The sequence below is a fragment of the Mobula birostris genome, chromosome 3 (genome assembly GCF_030028105.1).
Source record: "Mobula birostris isolate sMobBir1 chromosome 3, sMobBir1.hap1, whole genome shotgun sequence".
Lineage (NCBI taxonomy): Eukaryota > Metazoa > Chordata > Chondrichthyes > Myliobatiformes > Myliobatidae > Mobula > Mobula birostris.
Genome location: NC_092372.1, coordinates 99,335,728 through 99,349,943, shown reverse-complemented (window position 1 = coordinate 99,349,943; position 14,216 = coordinate 99,335,728). Strand labels below are relative to the sequence as shown.

Here is a 14,216-nt window from a genome sequence, read left to right as displayed (position 1 = left end):
AAATGTGCCTTCTCAATTCAAGTGTTTTCTGCCCATACGTGAACAGCCAGTTACAATTTGTCCACTTCCGAGAATGGAAGGTTCTGTAAACTCCAAAGCCAGAGGATAGCACACGTTGCTATGCAGCAGACAGCAAGGCAAATTATCACCACAAACCTCTGAGGAGCTGTTCAGGAAATATTTCAAATAAAATAGCCAATGTAATGGTCACAACAAAGAGCCAGGGATTAATATTTCAACCTCTATTGTAAACTGGATGGTGTTTTACAATAACTTGCAACTATATAATCCTACATGCTTTAAACTTAGTATCTGCCATATAACCATTCAGATAAAGCATTGAGCTTTCACTACAGCATTTAATCACTACACTACATATAGTGAGCAATAAACAAAATTAGATGAATGAGGCAAATTTAGAGACCTAAAAACTGCACGTGCCTCTCAAAGTCCAACCCCACTTCCCTTCGTGAGAGTGGAAATGACTAAAGCCAGCCAACAGGGCTCTGGTGAATTGAATAAGCCAATCCCATGTACACTGGATGCAATGGATTGCAAAAGCATTGACGAACTCCAACCATACCATGGACTTCAGAGGGCAATGGAGGTGGGAGGTCATTGATGGTCTGTGCTCTACCTGGAGCTAAGGGCCCAAGTGAGTAAATAAGTAAAGACTGCATGTAGATTACAGAGTCATTCACATAACTGTGATGTTAAGCCCACAGACAAGTTGAATCCTATCCGCACTGTCAGCAATGCAGTGGTAATTCTGACTTGGAGAAATAACATATTGGCCAATCATTATACAGATAGCTAAAGTTTGGTTTACGTGAAAATTAATGGAATTTATAATACTGGAAATCTGGCGCAAAACAAAAAAATGCTGGAGATATTCAGCAGGTCAGGAAGCATACACAGAGGAAGCGACAGACCTAATGTTTCTGGTTAATGAAAACTGAGAACTGAGACAAGTTAAAAACCATACACATTTTGAGTTGTAAAGAAGGGGAAGGGATGGGAAGAACAAAGGAACTATCCATAATACAGTGGGGAACAAGAGACATTAGTGGTGATGGCACCAGCTGAGAGACAATCATTAGGATTATTGATCATTGCTGATCTTTGGAGGACATATAAGAGAAATGATTTGACTGAAAACAGAACAAGAAAGAGAATACAGTGCTGGAAATGTGAAGCACAAAACACTGATGATACCAGAAATCAGAAATAAAACAGAACATTCTGGAATTACTTGGCAGACCAGGCAGCATTTGTAGAGGGACAGAGAAAAACATAGTGAGCATTAAAAGTTAATGCCTGCCATCGGAACTAGTCTGCCCTGATACAACCTGCTTAACTAAAATTGTTGAATTCTGCGTGAATTCCTTTGTGTGGTTACATGCCTAGTCAGACCATGTGATGACGCTTCTTGAGTTTGCATTGAGCTTTGTGGGGGCAAATGTCAAAGGCATAGAGGTCAGAGTGGGAGTGGAATAGACAACAATGGAAGCAATCACAGGACATGCAGCAGCTGCCTATTTAGCTTTTATCTTCCCATCTTTGAGGGACACAGATAAAGCAATGACTCACGCGCACTCTGGTGGGGAATGTACTGCATTCAGTGCTCACAATGTGGTCCCCTCCACCCTGGAAAATCCAAATGCAGATTGCTACCCAGAATGCCTCTGGTCGGTGCACACGAATAACCGAATACTTCTGGTTGCCTTTTCCACACAGCAGCCGCCTTGCCAAGATTGCTTAATTATTTTTCTGGTTATTCACTGGTCAGACATATAAATTGGAGCAGAAGACAGATTCTGCATTGCTTAGAGTTAGGAGCACTGAGCCTCAGCAGTGGATCCCCTGTCAGCTATGTTTTGTTCCAAGATCTTCTAAAACTGTGTTCACTTCTATCTAAATCTTACTCACACATCACCCTTGCTGCACTTGTTACTTAGATCGCACTTTAATTTGCCACCCCCCACACCACTACCATTCTCTCCCCATCATTAGATCCAGCACTTGTGTGTCTTCAAACTGCTCCCACCCAATACATCACTTTGAGACAAGTTCTTTATATGTGTTTGTAAAAGCAAGGCTACTTCCTTCACAATGTTTTGACTATGTGGAGAACAAAATATTGCTGACAGGGCTGTGCACAAAGCAACAAAGCCCCTCAGTGCAACTAATTAATGCCCTTCTGAGGCACAGGAGCATTTCTGAGGCTATTACTCATTAAAGTCTTTCAAAATACCTCAAATTATGGTGGTACCTATGGACAAAGCATCACCGACAGTCTAACAGTATCTTTAGAAAAACTTGAGCCTCTTGTTTACTTTTGTTTCATTGCAAACAGAAGCTATAGATGTATTGCTTTCATAATAAGGAAACAAATGTTTTTGATAATTTCACAGAAATGCTGACACAGTAAACAGATAAGTATTTCTATTCCTGGATAGCTTTCCAAGATCATCAACAGTATCCAAAAGGACCACATGGCTAATTTTGCACTGTGATCAAACTGCCTGTGAGATAAAGGGCTTTGTTAACTTCTGCTTGCCGCACCTGAAAGAGCTAACTAAAGCTGCTTTAGTTGACTGCTAAGCACAGGAGTTAGGAATCAGTCACCATTCAGTAGAACCCCACAGTATGAAAGGAAATAGACGTGTACAAAGCAGGATGAGGTGAGAATAAGGCAACAAAACTTAATCAAAATGGATAAATGATAATACAAGTCAAACATCATCATTAACCAATACAGTATAAAGTTCAAGGGTAGCATATTTAGCACTTCCAGTGGCCTGACCTCAATTCTGTGTGGACTGTGTCTGTGTATTCTGTAACCATGTGAGTTTTCCCCAGAGGGCCCCAGTTTCCAACCACAGCCTTCTCCCATCAGGAATAAGATACAAAACTCTGAAAGGATGTATTAAAGGCTCAAGAGCAGCTTTTATCCTGCTTAGACCATTGAATAGTTCTCCAGTATTAAAGATCAGCTTTATTTGTCAGAAGTACAAACCCCATTTCCAGAAAAGTTGGGATATTTTCCAAAATGCAATAAAAACAAAAATCTGTGATATGTTAATTCACGTGAACCTTTATTTAACTGACAAAAGTACAAAGAAAAGATTTTCAATAGTTTTACTGACCAACTTAATTGTATTTTGTAAACATACACAAACTTAGAATTTGATGGCTGCAACACACTCAACAAAAGTTGGGACAGAGTTAAAATAAGATTGAAAAGTGCACAGAATATTCAAGTATCAGTTCAAACGGAACATTTCTCAATGCAAGATTGCAGAGAATTTAGGTCTTTCAACATCTATTGTACATAATATTGTGAAAAGATTCAGAGAATTCAGAGACATCTCAGTGCGTAAAGGGCAAGGTCGGAAACCACTGTTGAATGCGCGTGATCTTCGAGCCCTCAGGCGGCACTGCCTAAGAAACCGTCATGCTACTGTGACAATTATAGCCACCTGGGCTCAGGAGTACTTCAGAAAACCATTGTCACTCAACACAGTCTGTCACTGCATCCAGAAATGCAACTTGAAACTGTATTATGCAAGGAGGAAGCCATACATCAACTCTATGCAGAAACACTGGCCAGTTCTTTGGGCCCGAGCTCATCTCAGATGGACCGAAAGACTGTGGAACCGTGTGCTGTGGTCAGATGAGTCCACATTTCAGCTAGTTTTCGAAAAAAACGGGCGTCAAGTTCTCCGTGCCAAAGATGAAAACGACCATCAAGGTTGTTATCAGCGAAAGGTGCAAAAGCCAGCATCTGTGATGGTATGGGGGTGCATCAGTGCCCAAGGCATGGGTGAGTTGCATGTATGTGAAGGTACCATTGACTCTGAGGTGTATATTAGGATTTTAGAGAGACATATGTTGCCATCAAGGCGATGTCTCTTCCCGGGACGTCCATGCTTATTTCAGCAGGACAATGCCAGACCACATTCTGCACGGGCTACAACAGCGAGGCTTTGTAGACACAGAGTGCGTGTGCTTGACTGGCCTGCTGCCAGTCCAGATCTATCTCCTATTGAAAATGTATGGCGCATTATGAAGAGGAGAATCAGACAACGGAGACCACGGACTGTTGAGCAGCTGAAGTCTTATATCAAGCAAGAATGGACAAAATTTCCAATTGCAAGTCTACTACAATTAGTATCCTCAGTTCCAAAACAATTAAAAAGTGTTATTAAAAGGTGATGTAACACAATGGTAAACATGCCTCTGTCCCAACTTTTGTTGAGTGTGTTGCAGCCATCAAATTCTAAATTTGTGTATGTTTACAAAATACAATTAAGTTAGTCGGTAAAACTATTGAAAATCTTTTCTTTGTACTTTTGTCAGTTAAATAAAGGTTCACGTGAATTAACATATCATAGATTTTTGTTTTTATTGCATTTTGGAAAATATCCCAATTTTTCCGGAAATGGGGTTTGTACATTGAAACATACAGTGAAACCAACAAAGATTGTTCTGGGGGGCAAAACTGTCACCACACTTTTGGCACCAACATAGCATGCTATCAACTCACTAAGCCTAACCCTCTTTGGAATAGGTAACCAGTGCTAAGTACCACCTGGCTGTTGCCCTCAATAATAAGTATACCAAGTTAGATACCGTTGAGGGGGGAGGGGGAACAACCTACAAGAAGAAGCCACAGTGACACTAAGTCTGGCTCTGTAGCTCGGAAGGAAAGGGTGGAGAAGAGGTGTCCGATAGTGATAGGGAATTCGATAGTTAGAGGAGCAGACAGGAGATTCTGTGGACGTGAAGGAGGCACCCAGATGGTATTTTGTCTCCCAGGTGCCCAGATTAGGGAAGTCTCAGAATGGGTCAATGGCATTCCAGGGGGGAAAGTGAGCAGCCGGAAGTTGTGGAACATATTGGCACAATGACATGGGTAGGAAAAGGGAGGACGTCCTGGAAAGAGAACATAGTAAGTTAGATAGAAAGATAAAATGCAGGACCTCTGGGTGTGTAATCTCTGGATTGCTGTCTGTGCCATGCACCAGTGAGGTAAAAATACGATGATTAGGTAGATGAATATGTGGATAAGGAATTGGTGCAGGGGTCAGGGTTTCAGACTTCTGGCTCATTGGGATCTCTTCTGGGGAAGGGATGACCTATACAAAATTAATGAGTTATGGTTGAACTTGAAGGGAACCAATATCCCTGCAGGCAGGTTTGCTAGAGCTATTGGGGAGGGTTTAAACTAATTTGGCAGGGAGATAGGAACCACAGCTGTGGGCAGAGCAGTTGATATACAAGGAGAAGCATTGTGTAATGAGACTGTGAGGTAAAACAGGCAGATGATAGGGCAAAATTGCAGTTAGTGGGATGAATTGAAGTATAACATGGGGGCAAAACTGAAAAGGGTGATGAATACAGGCTTGAAGGTGATATATTTGAATGCACGCAGTTTATGGAATACGGTAGATAACCTCTTAGCGCAGTTAGAGAATGGCTGGTATGATGTTATGGGCATCACTGAAAGATTATAGTGGGGAGCTTAACATCTAAGGATATACATTACATCAAAAGGACACGCAGGTAGTCAGAGGAGTTGGGGTAGCTCTGTTGGTGAAAAATGAAATCAAATCCTTTAGAAAGGACCAGAAGATGTAGAATCTTTGTGGGTAGTTAAGAAACTACAAGGGTAAAGAGATCCTAATGGGTGTTATATACAGGCCTCCAAACAGTAGCTAAGATGTGGAATAAAATGAGAGATAGAAAAGGCATGTAAAAAGGGCAATGTTACATTAGTCATGTGGGATTTCAATATGCAGGTAGATTAGGAAAATCAGGTTGGTGCCTGATCCCAATAGAGGGAATTCGTAGAATGCCTATGAGATGGATTTTTAAAGTTTTTAAAGTATTCCGGAGACTTAAAGCACATGTTCTATTTTTATAAGAGACCCATGTGCAGAGGGGGGACAGATTATGTTTTTTCAAATTCTGGAAGGGTCAACACTTCCATTCAAATTCCAACGCTAAGATTTGGGGGGTTTCTATTTTTATAGATCCCTCAATCACTTTTGTACAACATGATATTATTTTTGATCCGAATGGTAGATTTCTATTGGTTAATGGTTTGCTCTTTAATAAAAAGGTAGTTTTGGTTAATGTTCACGCTCCTAACATGGACTGTCCGGAATTTTATAAATCATTATTTAATTTGTTCCCGAATTTGAATGATTTCTCACTAATTTGGGGCGGGGATTTTAATACTTGCTTATCTCCATCTTTGGATCGTTCAGCTCCTTTACGGACCTTACCCAATAAATCTGCAACCTTGATTAACTCATTCCTTTCAGATTCCGGGTCAACGGATATTTGGCGTTTTTTGCACCCTCAGGAAAAAGATTTTTCTTTTTTTCACATGTTCATCATTCCTATTCAAGAATTGATTATTTTTTTATTGACTCTTGTCTTATTCCTTCAGTGGTTAAATGTGAATATGACTATCACCATTTCGGATCGTGCTCCACTTAAGCTTTCCATTAAAATATCAGCCAACACACAAAATAATAGACAATGGCGTTTTAATTCGATGTTGCTTCAGGACTCAGATTTTGTTAACTTTATGAATGAACAGATTGATCTTTTTTTTACAATCAACTATACAGAAGATATTTCTATGAATATCCTTTGGGACACTTTTAAAGCTTATATTTGTGGTCAGATAACTTGTATTCTGTTGCTTTGAGGAAGAGGTTGAAGGATGAGGAGCTGGTTATTGTAGACAAGATTAAGGAAATTGATAAGATATACGCTACAGCTCCCTCTGAGAACTTGTATAAACAAAGAACTGAACTTCAAATGGAACATAGTTTATTACTTTCGTCCGCAATTGCAAATCAATTAATGAAAACAAGAAGTGAATTTTATATACATAGTGACAAAGTTGGTAAACTGTGGCTAACCAATTGAAGACTAACTATTCCAAATTTCAAACTAATCAGATTCATAATCAAAATGGTCAACTGGTATCTGCTCAAGCTGAGATTAATCAATCCTTTTTTGATTTTTATTCCTCTTTATATCAATCAGAGTCTCCACGAGACTCTAAATATATGTATGATTTTTTAGATAATCTAGATTTCCCTAAGATTTCACATGATATATCTTCTATGCTTGACACTTCCTTTACTACTGATGAGATTAAGAAGGCTATTTTCTCTATGAGTCCAGGGAAAGCTCCTGGTCCTGATGGGTTTACCGTGGAACTTTATAAATGTTTTGCATCTTCATTAATTCTTTGGTTATTCAGGGTTCTGGAGGCCTCATTAAAACTTGGTAAACTTCCTGAATCTTTCTATAGAGCTTCGATCTCTTTAATATTAAAGAAGGATAAAGATCCTACTCAATGTGCGTCTTATAGACCGATATCCTTATTAAACGTTGATTCTAAAATCTTTTCTAAATTATTAGCAAACAGATTAGAAAAAGCACTTCCTTATATTATTTCTGAAGACCAAACGGGTTTTATTAAAGGTCGTTACTCTTTTTATAATATTCATACACTGTTAAATATTGTTTATACTTCCTCGCAAAATGATCCTGAATGCGTCATTTCTTTAGACGCTGCAAAAGCCTTCGACAGAGTCGAATGGCCTTATTTATTTAAGGTGCTTGAAATGTTCAATTTCAGCCCGAAATTTATATCCTGGATCAAGTTGTTATATCATTCTCCAATGGCCTCAGTCCGTACTAACTCTTTAAGCTCACCTTTTTTTCCTCTTTTCCGAGGTAGCAGACAAGGTTGTCCTCTTAGTCCTTTATTATTTGATATTGCAGTAGAACCTCTTGCAATTGCTATTCGAGAATCTCCAAATATTATTGGGATAACTCGGGGCTTAAAGTCTCATAAAGTATCACTTTATGCTGATGATTTACTCTTATATATTTCTAACTCTCAAAAATCTATTCCTGCTGCTTTAGATTTATTAGCACAATTTAGTCTTTTTTCAGGTTATAAGTTAAATCTCGGTAAGAGTGAACTTTTTCCGATTAATAAGCAAGTTCCCTTATATCAGAATCTTCCGTTTAAATTGGTTAATAATCATTTTTCATATCTTGGGATTAAAGTTACCTGTAAACATAAAGATTTATTTAAGACTAATTTCCTACCCTTAATCGATCACATTACTCAACTTTCATTTAAATGGTCTCCATTTTATTTAACTTTGATTGGTCGTATTAATGCTGTTAAGATGTTTATTCTTCCAAAATTTTTATATGTATTTCAGGCACTACCGATTTTTGTTCCCAAATCCTTTTTTGATAAAGTTGACTCTAAAATTTCTTCATTTATTTGGCAAAATAAAAACCCGAGATTGGGTAAAATACATCTACAGAAAGCTAAGAGAGATGGAGGTCTTGCATTACCTAACTTTAGATTCTATTATTGGGCAATTAATATTCAACATATGAAATTTTGGTTACTTGATCAAGATACACTATCCATTCCTAAATGGGTAGTATTGGAATTACAATCTGCTCAAGGTTATGCACTTGGCTCCATTTTAGGTTCTTCTCTTCCTTTTGATTTGAAACGCTGTAAACTGGTTTGTAACCCGATAGTTAAATATACCTTACGTATTTGGTTTCAATTCCCAAAATTTTTCGATCTCAATCAATTTGGGCTTGCGATTCCTATTTTAGGTAACATATTTTTCCCTCCATCTTCCACTGACCGTGCCTTTTAAATTTGGAAGACTAATGGTATTTCACGGTTTTTGGATTTATTTTTAGATGGTTCCCTTATATCTTTTGAGCAATTATCTAATAAATATAACTTACCAAGAATACATTTTTTTAGATATCTCCAAGTTAGAAATTTCCTAAGTACTATACTCTCTTCCTTTCCGACATTACCTTCTACATATATTTTAGATACTATAATTAACCTTAATCCATGTCAGAAAGGTGTAACGGCTATTATTTATAATACTATTATGAAACTTAGGAAAGCTCCATTTGATAAGATTAGGTCAGATTGGGAAAAGGAATTGGGTCTTACTATTCCGGTGGATGACTGGGCGCATATTTTACAACTGGTTAATACTTCCTCTATTTGTTCTAAACACTCCCTAATTCAATTTAAAGGTGTCCACAGAGCACGTATGTCTAAAGATAAATTAGCTCGGTTTTATTCTCATATTAACCCTTTATGTGACAGATGTCACGGGGAGATAACTTCTTTAACTCATATGTTTTGGGCCTGTCCTACTCTGGAAACTTTTTGGAAAGATATTTTTAATATTATTTCAAGGTATTGAACATAGATATTTCTCCCCATCCTATTACTGCTATCTTTGGATTACCTAAAATTTCCAGTAATCTTTCCCCTTCAGGCCGTAGATCGATTGCATTTCTTACTTTAATGGTGAAAAGATGTATTTTACAACATTGGAAGGAGATTAATGCTCCAACTACATTCTTTTGGTTTTCCCAGACGATACTGTGCTTAAATCTGGAGAAAATTAGAAGTAATCTTTATGATTCTTCAGTTAAATTTGAACAGACTTGGAGATCTTTTATTCAACATTTTCATTTAATGTAACTTTTTTTTCTTTCTCTGGCCATATCTACATTCCCTTCTTGCTTTTTAACTGTTTTTGATGGAGGTCGGGTTTGAGGATGTGATTGTTTTAAGTTGTTTAACTCTACTTGAAACCTAGTTAGCCCATTGCTTTGCTTTGCTTTTTAGTTTAGTTGCACGGTGGGTTTTTTTTGGGGTTTTTTTTTCTCTTATTGACATGTTTGAAAATTAGTATACTATTATATTACTTGGTTATTTTATATTTAAACTGCACTGTCTGTACTAATTTTTTTTGTATTAGTATCTCTTGTAAATTTATATTGTAACTGTGTATCAGTGCTTATATGGTTTACCTTTTGTGTACTAATTCAATAAAAAGATTTAAAAAGAAAGAAAGAGATGGATTTTTGGAAGAGTGTGCAGTTGAGCCCACTTGCACAAAGGCAGTTCTGAATTGGGTGCTGTGTAATGAACTAGATTTGATCAGGGAGCTTAAGGTAAATGCACCTTAAAGAGGCAGTGGTCATAATATGATAGAAATCACCCTGCAGTTTGGGAGGGAGAAGCTAAAGTCAGATGTTTCAGTGTTACAAATTCAGTTCTATGAAATTATGAGTGTAATAGATAGGGTAAATGTAAGCAGACTTTTCCCACTAAGGTTGGGTGAGACTACAACCAGAGATCATGGGCTAAGTGTAAAAGGTGATGTTAGAGTGATTTTTGTGCTCAGGACATACACATTTAGCAATTGACTTTGGCTACCAGTCTTCACATCTGAATATGGATTGTACATTTAATTTGGAGTACAGCTCTGAACAATGGGTTCCTAAAAGCTGTGAATCTCAGACCAGACAATGCTGATTAAAATTCATTTAGATGTCTGTGGTATGGATGCGAATCAGGAGGAGTGAAGGTTGTACGTAGTTTTAAATATGGAATTGTCCTTTGATGTTTGGCACATAAAATATTGAGCCCCATGTTGGGCCAGCAGACCTTTCCACCGAAAGCGTCTCCATATGATGTCTGCGGTACCTGGTTTTGTTGAATAAAGAAGCTGCTTTGATCCACCAGTAATTTCCTCTGGTGACTTCAATCATACAACAGGTGACATGCTTAAGGGGAACACGAGGAGAAACTTCACTCAGAGCGTGGTGAGGGCGAGGAACAAACTGTCAGCACGAGTGGTGGATGTGATTTTGATCTCAGCATTTAAGAGAAGCTTGGATCGGCACATGGGTAGTAGGGTTATAGAGGGCTATAGTCCAGGTGCAGGTCAATGGAAGTAGACAGTTTACATGATTCAGCATGGACTGGATAGGCTGAAAGGCCTGTTTCTGTGTCATAGCTTTCCACGACTCGACAGTGGAGTAAAGGGAGTTACAGAGGCATGAGAGAGGAGTCGGCCAAAGTTGATCTGAAGGGGATACTAGCAGAGATGATGGCAGAACAGCAATGGCTGGAGTTTCCCAGGGCAATTCAGAAGAAGCAGGACAGATACATCCTAAAGATGAAGAAGTGTTCTAAAGGGAGGATGATGCAACCATGGCTGACAAGGGAAGTTAAAGGCCACATTAAAGGGGAAGAGAGAGCATATACTATAGCAAAAATTAGTGGGAAGTTAAAAAATCGAGAAGCTTTCATAACCAACAGAAGGCAACTAAAAAGCCATAAGGAGAGAAATGATGAAATATTGAGGTTAGCTAGCCAATAATATAAAAGAGGATACCAAATTTTTTCAGATATATAGAGTAAAAGAAAGGTGAGAGCGGAAATCAAATCACTGGAAATTGACACTGGGAAGGAAGTTATGGAGGACAAAGAAATGGCAGACATACAGTATTTAATAGGTATTTTGAGCCAGTATAATGTCACTAGCATAATGCTGAAAACCATGTTATGGGACAGAAGTGAGAGCAGTTGCTACTACTAGGGAGGAGATGTTTGGGAAGCTGAGAGGTTCAAAGGTCGATAAGCCACCTGGACTACATGGACTACACCCCAGGGTTCTGAAAGAGGTAATTAAAGAGATTGTGGAGGCATTCGTAATGATCTTTTAAGAATCACTAGGACTGAAAGACTGCAGAAGTCACTCCACTCCTTAAGAAGTGGGGGCGGGGGGAGGCAGTTGAAGTTAGCCTGACCTCTGAGGTTGGGAAGATGCAGCAGCCTATTATTAAGGATGAAGTTTTGGGGTACTTGGAGAAAATGGGGTAAAGTCAGCATGGTTTTGCAAAAGGCAAATCTTGTCTGAGAAATCTGTTGGAATTCTTCAAAGAAATCAGAGGCAGGATAGACAAAGGAGAATGTGTGAATGTTGTTTACTTGGATGTTCAGAAGGCCTTTGACATACATGAGGCTGCTGAACAAGATAAAGGTTCATGGTATTGCAGGAAAGATACTAGAACAGATATAAGATTGGCTGATTGGCAGAAGGCAAAGACGCAGAATAAAGGGTTTTTTTTTCTAATTGGCTGCCGGTGACTGGTGGTACTCCAAAGGGTTCTATGTTGGTTCCACTTCTTTTCATGTGATATGTCAACAATTTGCATTACAGAATTGACAGTTTTCTGGCCAAGTTTTCAGATGATAGAAAGACAGGTGGGTGGGCAGGTAGTGCTGAGGAAGGAGGGACTCTAGAAAACAGTTTGGGAGAACAGGCAAAAAAGTGGAAGAAGGAATTTATTGTAGGGAAGTGTATGGTCATAAACTTTGGTAGAAGGAATAAAGGCATAAATTATTTTCTAAACACAGAGAAAATTCAAAACACAGGGGTGGAAAGGGACTTGGGAGTCCTTGTACAGGATTCCCTAAATGCTAACTTGTAGGTGGTGAGGAAGGCAAATGTAATGTTAGCATTCGTTTCAAGAGGAGTAGAATATAGGAACAAGGATGTAATGCTCAGGCTTTATAAGGCATTTGTGAGGCCACACATGGAGTATTGTGAGCAGATTTGGTCCCCTTACCTAACAAAAGATGTGTTGGCATTGGAGTGGGTCCAGAGGATGTTCGCAAGAATGATCCTGGGAATGAAAGGGTTAATATATATGGAGAATTTGATAACTTTGGGCCTGTACTCACTGGAGCATAGAAGAATGAGGAAGGATCTCATTGAAAATTACTGAATACTGAAAGGCCTAGATAGAATGGATGTGGAGAGGATGTTTCTTATAGTGGAGGAGTCTAGGACCAGAGGGCACTGCCTCAGAACAGAAGGACCATCCACATACATCAGAGATTAGGAGGAATTTATTTCGCCAGAGGGTACAGATTCTGTGGAATTTATTGCCACAGATGACTGAGGATGACAAGTCTTTGAGTGTATTTGCAGTAGGGGTTGCTAGGTTCTTGATTAGTAGGTGTCAAAGTTACAGGGAGAAGGCAGGAAAATGGGGTTGGCCTAGATAATAAATCAACCACGATGAAATGGTAGAGCAGATTCAATGGGTTGAAGGGCATAATTCTGCTCCTATCTCTTAAGTTCTACAATTCTGTGGATCTTTTTCGGGTCTCTCCACAGCCTCCTCCACTACAAGAAAAGTATATCTTCATTTCAATTCTTAGCAGTGGTTAATAATTACATTTGTTTCTTTTAGAGATTTGAACAGTTCTTCTAATGTAAGCAATATTTATGTGAATACTGCTTGTTCCCTTAGCTATAAATTCACCATTAACAGTTCACTATGGCCATTTTATTTATTGGTTCTAAGTGTGTGTTTTAAAACCTTAGCTGAGTAAGAATGTATGGAAGATGAACAAGCTGAGGCAATCCAGTTCAGATGAAATAAAACTACATTTTAGCTACCTTAGGGTGGATTTTATAAACATTTGTAAAGAAATATTCCATATTCAAAACAAATGGAATAATACTTGGTTCAATGGAGTTACTTTAATTACTTTGAAGGATTCTGTGCATACAATTATATAATTTGTGCTTTAAAATGCAGTACCATTATTCATCATGTGCAACTTTCTCCAATCATAAAGTATTAAGGTTCTGCTTTTATTGATACAATGTATAATCAATAAGTGGCATAAGTTTCTTGTAACTTCACTTTTGATCCAATTTCCACCTCAATTTGGATTACACATTTAACAGAGAGTCTGAGATGATCAAATTCCACTGTTGTTCTGGCATTGCCCAATTCCTTTGCTAGAATATTTCACTGATTAAGGAATCTTGACATTAACCCAAATCTATCAGTAACACGGAGCAGCTCTCTGGATTGTATTTAAAATCAGGATAATCTAATTGCCAGTTAGCCTTATAATTGAATGATGTCAGCTCTGTGATCATCCACCCAACAACTCTGTGATAAGAGTTTATCAAAATTAAGACCTGATTCTCAGTAGGCAATATATTGCTTATGGTTATTCAGAATGGCATAAGGAATACTGTATTACGAGACTAAGACTGATTCCTTTTGTTTTGATAAATGTCCAGTGACCCCTGCTGGAATGGGACAGTGTCTTTGTGAAGGACCTGGTCCCACTAACCGATTGTCCAGACTCAAAAGATCAGGTAGCTTGGATTTTAACTCTTGTTCCATAGCACCATAACCCAACAAGAACCGATGCTTTAAAAGTCATGGGTGACAGGTGGGGAGAGATGGCAAAGAAGATGTGCCACTCAAATGCTGCTCCAATGCAGGAATAC

General features: G+C 38.4%; 1 protein-coding gene across 3 annotated transcripts in view; it reads right to left on the bottom strand.

Moving 5' to 3' along the window:
- Positions 1-14,216, bottom strand: part of rasgef1ba (RasGEF domain family, member 1Ba) — a 74,651-nt gene that overhangs the window by 47,923 nt on the left and 12,512 nt on the right. The window lies entirely within an intron of this gene.